The 6,707-nt window shown below is 34.2% G+C and overlaps 1 protein-coding gene across 1 annotated transcript in view; it reads right to left on the bottom strand.

The window, feature by feature from the left end:
* LOC111617758 (guanine nucleotide-binding protein G(o) subunit alpha-like) overlaps positions 1 to 6,707 on the bottom strand; it is a 59,609-nt gene that overhangs the window by 36,477 nt on the left and 16,425 nt on the right. The window lies entirely within an intron of this gene.

The raw sequence follows: 6,707 nt of genomic DNA on the forward strand, positions 1-6,707 counted from the left end.
TAGAAAAGCACTATAATTGAATTTGGTAAAGAGATGCATAAGAAGTTGAATCCACAACTTGTCCAATGACTTTGTCTGATTTCACAAGTATGGCATTGTCAATAACTCTCAATGTCAAACTCCAGTGAATTAGAGAAAAAGATCACCAACATCAAGTCATACCAACATCTGAAAGATCAAAGAGGCCATCTTGAAGTCCTTCGAGGAGTTCTATCAGTAGATTTAGCCTGAAAACTGAACTAACACAGTGCAGCTAACATCAGATTTTGCACAGGAAAACTATAGATACATATCCATACACAATCCAAATGTTTCAAGCAATTCTCCAGGAAAGGAACAATGTACAGCTGAAATGCTAAATGCAATTCTCAATCTAATTAATGATAAAGTCATGGACACTTGATTTTATACCAGACAAAGGCATACTTTGGTCTGAACAAATACTGTATATCAATTGTCAAAATTATTTATTCTAGGCCACTGAATAGATTCAATAAAGCTATTCATAAAGATGCTTCTGCATCCTCAAAAAACAACTGTCTGGGTAGCAATGAATTATCAAGGCATAATTGGACTGATATTCATCCATCAAACTATTAATGCCACCAATTATTCTAATATCTTCAAAAACAAAAGTTTACCATTTTTCATCAAGTCAGAAAATTTGAGCAAAAACATGGTTTATGAAGGACAGTACTCAACCACATATGGCTAAGATCAATAATGAACTCCTTTTCAGTATTTTTGGGGATTGTTTGATATACAACCAGATGTTTAAGTTATTCCAGAAGGTGTGGAACAAACTCTCTATTTACCAGATCTGAATCCTTGTGATATTTCCTGTGGGGTTACGTGAAAAATTATTGTGGGAGAGAAGAGGAAAAAAAAGCAATCTTGTGGCTTGTTAAAATGGACCCAGGTGTGGTCTGGTCATAACACCACTTACAGTGGCATGAAAACAGCTACAATTAAACATGTAGGAGGATGACCACCTACATTTAGGTTAGCACAGATGTAAAAGGAAGCTTTGTGCGCAACTGTCTTTCTGACTGGTCGGAAGTTGGCTCCCAAAAGAAGGGGGAGAAAAAAGTAGGAAAAAGATCAGAGAAGATGATGTGCAGGGCAAGGCTCAGAACTGATAACACCATGGATACTCATTGCAGATACTCAGCAAGCCTGCTAAGGATAACAAGAGAGGCTACACTCCTCTGGATAGAAAACTCAGGTATGGGTGAGATCTGAGATTAAACAAAAAGTGCAGACAGAGCCTATCCACAATCCCAAAATTATCAAGGAGACATCCTATCCCCAATTATTCCAGTCTATCCTTGAACATTTGTGTGTCAATCAGTTCAATGTAGTACTTTTAAGTCACTGAAAGAGTCAAAGTTTTCTTTTAGATTAAATGCTTTCCAAGACTACACATCCCATCATCAGATCTTATAGAAATTTGAACAAAGAATGTCAAAAAAGCATTCTCTTCAAAATTTTAAATTTCACAAAAAGATTTGGGAAAGTCTCCTTGAGTTTCATGGTTGGTGGTATGTATCCAGTTACAAAAAGAATCCCCTTCAAAATTTTAAATTTCAAATTTTAAAGGTATTCTAGAGCCTTTTGAGTGCTTAGCAAGTTTGAAGATATAACAGACTAAAATATCCAATAAACCTCTTGACTGAAGATGGAGTCTTTGGAAAGAAAGACAAAATGCTCACAGGGACAATGTTATTAATTTGGCATTGATTAAAAGAGTACTGTTTGGGATGTGCACTTCCAACAAACATTTAATCTGAAAGAAAACTTGGACTCCTTCATGATTCTAAAAGTTCATTACACCTTATATTCATATTTTTCTAGTTTCTTTTTCAATTTAAATTTTTTTGTTTTCTTAATATTTTTAATTTGTACATTATTTTAAATTCTTGTTATTTTTTTATTTTATATGTAAATATTGTTTAAAGTTTCATAAACTGATGGTTGGGTCATGACTTTGTATGTTGTCCCAGGATGCCAAAGTGAATACTACAAATTAGTAAAAATAGACTATAAATAAAAAAGGCACTTTTTTAAAGTTTAGACAAGGTTCTTGGTAACACGGGGATGATTGAATTCCAAGAGAATGCAAAATTTTATCTATAAAAGCCAACATCTATGATCACCATTTCAAAAATAGTTGTTGATCACATGTAACATACACTTTTTAGTGAAAAATGGGACCAAAGAAACTGTTACAGGAAAGAAGGATTTAATCCCTGATTCTATCTACTTCCACCATATTTCTGAATTTTCTGAAACATTTGACAAAATGTCTGTTCATTCAAGTGAATTAAGTAAAAACCAGTCATGCATTATCAACTTCATCATACAAGTAGTAAATTAACTTCTTCTTTTCATACCAAGTGAAAAGAAGACATTAATTAATATTATCAAATATTTGTATATTATTTTACATTGTCAAAACATAGTATATCAGTATTTAATTAATTTAATGGGAATATTGTTTTTATTGTATATTTTAAGCTCTTTTTGTGTATTTTTTACAGGTTTTATTGTTATATGGGAAGATCTAAACTCTTAATAAGACTTAACCTATTGTGAAAGTCCTATTGATAGATAAATAAATAAATAAATAAAATTATTTGAACAACGACTATATGTTTCTTCCTCATAAATATAATACAAACTGTGTACCAACTGTATCACCATCATCATCATCTTGTTTTGATTAAGCAGGGACAAATTTTGTTAATCTACTTTTCTAATCTTTTCTACTTCTAGCTAGTTTTGTGTCTACTCCTAACTCACTTTCTTTACAACATCTCTACCTCTCTTAATTAGGAAGACTGATATTGAATTTATCTTGACTAATTTTGTTTCATTTCTTCTTATAATAAGACCTAACCAGCAAAACCTTTTTTTCTTTTAATTTATCATTTATGGACCACATGCATAAAACATTTACTGATCTGAACAATTGTGAAATTAGTGTATGGCATCATTTACCATTAATTTGGAAAGCATAAACATTTTTATTGATCACATGACATCATATGATTAGGAAAGGCATTGATAAATTTTTCAGGTACTTCAAGGTGGTGACAGACAGTAAAACTTCTTGGTTTGTCCTCTATGCATGTTAAAATTTAGAAATTTCTCTGCTTATTCTAGTAGATCAACGGTTCCCAACGTTTTTCGGGTGGCGACCCCTTTTTATAAAAGCCAAATGTCCCGCGACCCCGATACAATTGAAAAAGGCATTTTTAATAAGGTAATTAAAAAACAACGAAATTAGTTTTTTTACTATAATTTTATTTTCAGTTGTTTAATAATTTAATGCGATGGTTGAAATTGCATGTTATTAACCAGTTTCAAAATTCGCGGGTGAGTTTTTGTTAACGCCAATCTCATGTCATTCTCAACATTTAATTTATTCCTCTCAAACTCTCAACACATGTTTCAACCAACTGTGACAGAATAGCGTACCTAGATTACACTTATTTTAATTTTAAAAAAATATATGAAATTATTCAAACTTCAAGACACCATTAAAAATAAAAATTGCATTATAGTGAATATTTTTTTTAGTTTACTNTGGTATCACACCTGTACAGGAGAGAACGACAGGTACAATAAGCACCCTATCCATCCTTCACAGATGCCTTATTTCCTGGGCAAGTTCTGTGTACTTGCTATTTTTTCAGTGCATGTGTTTTGAACATTGTGAGTGTTTGGAATGGTTATGTCTATAATGTATGTGATTTTATTGTGTTTGTCAATGAGTGTGATGTCTGGTCTGTTGTGGTAAATTATTTTATCTGTGATTATGGCTCTGTCGTAGTACAGTTTGTGCGTGTTGTTTTCCAATACTGTCTGTGGAATGTATTTATAGTATGGTTCGTGGGTATCTAATAATTTGTGTTTGTTTACAAGCTCTTGGTGTATTATATTTGCTACTTGATTATGTCTATGTAAGTAATCTGTCTGTACCAAGAGCTTGCAACCAGAAGTGATATGTTGTATAGTTTCTGGTATGATGTGACATTTTCTGCATGTGCCATTTGTGAGTGTTGTATCTTTGAGTATGTGTTTTCTGTAGTTTTTAGTATTTATGACCTGATCCTGTATGCCAATCATGAATCCTTCCGTCTCCCCAAAGAGGCATCCCCGATCTAACCAGCTGTTTGATGCAGTTTTGTCAACAAAATCCTGGGCCAGGTCATAAGGATGCCTGCCATGGAGTGCCTTTTGAGCCCATGATTGCTTAATGGTGTCTATGCCTTTTATATTTGTTTCAAGTCTGTATGATGTGAGTGTAAGTTTAATGGTGTGCTATTTGAATCTGCTAAAACTACTGCTTTATGTAATTGTGATGTTTCTTGTTTCCTGTAGAAAAACTCTCGCAGTGACTGTATTTATTTGTAGTGAAGGTTAACTATGTCAATCAGGCCACGTCCGCCATCTTTACGTGGAAGGGTTAATCTTTCTATGGCAGATTTAGGATGATGTTGTTTATGCTTAGTAAGCGTTGTTCTTGTTTTTCTTTGGAATTGCTCAAGATCTGTGTGAGTCCAATGTATAACTCCAAAAGAGTATGTGAGTACTGGGATGACATATGTGTTTATTGCTTTAACTATGTGTTTTGCATTTAACTGTGTTCTAAGTATAGCGTTTAACCTACTATGGTATTCTTTAATTAATCTTTGCTTTATTTGTGTATGTTCTGTTAGTTTGGCCTGTTGGAATCCTAAATACTTGTAGAACTCGCCCTCTTCCATGGATTCAATAACGTCTCCATTTCCAAGTGCAAAATCTTCTTTCTTCAAGATTCCTTTTTCTATATGAAGTTTTTTGCATTTGTAAGCCAAACTCCATTTGTATGTCTTTGGTGTATGAATGTGTGATTTGTAGGAGCTGCTGAAGTTGTTTCTGTGTGGATGCATAAAGTTTTATGTCATCCATGTACATGAGATGTGACAGCATAAACTGTGTTGTTTTTTCATGTCTGACATTGTAGCCATATTGCGTGTTGTTTAACATGTTGGATAATGGATTCAGGGCTAGGCAGAACCAGAGAGGACTCAAGGAATCTCCTTGAAAAATTCCTCGCCTAATAAATATTTGGTTTGTTTGTATGGAAGTGTTACTAACCCTGAGATGCAGTGTTGTTCTCCAGTGCTGCATAGTGTTTTCGAAGAATGCAATGAGTGATGGATGTATTTTGTACATGTGTAGAATATGTAGCAGCCACCTGTGTGGAACACTGTCGAATGCTTTTCTGTAGTCTATATATGCCATGTGTATGTTTCTGTGTTGTTTCTGTGCTTGCCATAGAATGACTGAATCTATGAGTAACTGCTCTTTGCATCCCCTGTGATTTCTATGGCAACCTTTTTTTGTTCTGTAAGAATGTCGTGTTCTTCAACATGTTTGTATATTTTGTTTGTGATACAGGATGTCAGTAATTTGTAGAGTGTTGGAAGACATGTAATTGGTCTGTATTGTGTGGGGTCTGTGGTTTTGTTGTTTTTAGGTTTCATGTAGGTGATGCCCTGAGTAAGAAATTTTGGCATGTCTTGTGGATTGATGATGATGTGTGTTAGATTTTTAGCTAGTTCCTGGTGCAGTGATGTAAACTTTTTGTACCAGAAATTGTGAATGTTATCTACACCAGGTGTCTTCCAGTTGTGTGTTCTGTTCACAGCATAGTGGATATCGTGTACGTTTATTTCAGCACAGGGCATAGTTGGTATGCTGTGCAAGTTTCTGTTCTCCTCCTCAATCCAGCCTGCATCAGCATTGTGTGTAACAGCATTGGACCAAAGAGAAGACCAATAAGTTGTGAGTTCTTCTTCTGTTGGTGTGCCACTGTGCTGTGTATCAGTGTTTGTTTTGGTACTGGTTTGTCTGTAGAAAAGTTTTTCATTGTTTGTGAATAATTTATTTTGTTGTTTTCGTAGTGTACATGTTTTGTATCATTTGAGTCTACGTGCTTTTGCTGCGAGTTTTTGTTTTAGTGTATCGATGTATTCTCTAATGTGTGTGTTGTGATGTTCATGTTTTGTGTGTGTTTTGATTTTCTTGAAAATGTTTTTGAGCTGTTTCTTTAATTTGGGTATTATGTTGCTTTTAGTGTACTGTGTCAGCCTGCCTAATTGCTGTCTAATGTCATTTATTTGTGTTTCTATTCTTCTCTGCCAGGCAGGCTTGTGATAGAATTGTGTTTTGTGTGTGTCTGTCTGCGATTGTATTTTCAGTCCATGGTGTGTTACTACTGTGACTGCCCCAGCATAAACTAATGTATGAATGTCTGAGAGTGTAGAAATTGAATGAATGTAGTTTGGTAGTAAGTGAGTGTTTACATAACTTAACGTTTTTCCTAGTTCCTTTGACGTGTTGATTTTTGGTATTCATGGTCTTTGTGTGGGATCTGTACCAGTATATTTAGTGAGTGTTTCCTGAAATATAAGTGAGAGTGTATTAACTAATTCTATGTCATCAGTGATGGATAAGGAAGTGCCTGTAGTATCATTAGTTGTAGTTGTTGTATGTGTGCTATTATCAATGCTTGTTGTTGGATTATCCTGACAGGTTACGTGATCTTCATTAATAATGTTAAATGTTTCTGTCTGTTGATGCATTTGATCAGCAACCTGTTGTTTGATAAGTTCAAGTGTTGTTTGTGGGATAAGGTTGTGTATAATTGTTCGTTT

Source organism: Centruroides sculpturatus, unplaced genomic scaffold (assembly GCF_000671375.1).
Source record: "Centruroides sculpturatus isolate CEXI.00-Female unplaced genomic scaffold, Cexi_2.0 scaffold1227, whole genome shotgun sequence".
NCBI lineage: Eukaryota > Metazoa > Arthropoda > Arachnida > Scorpiones > Buthidae > Centruroides > Centruroides sculpturatus.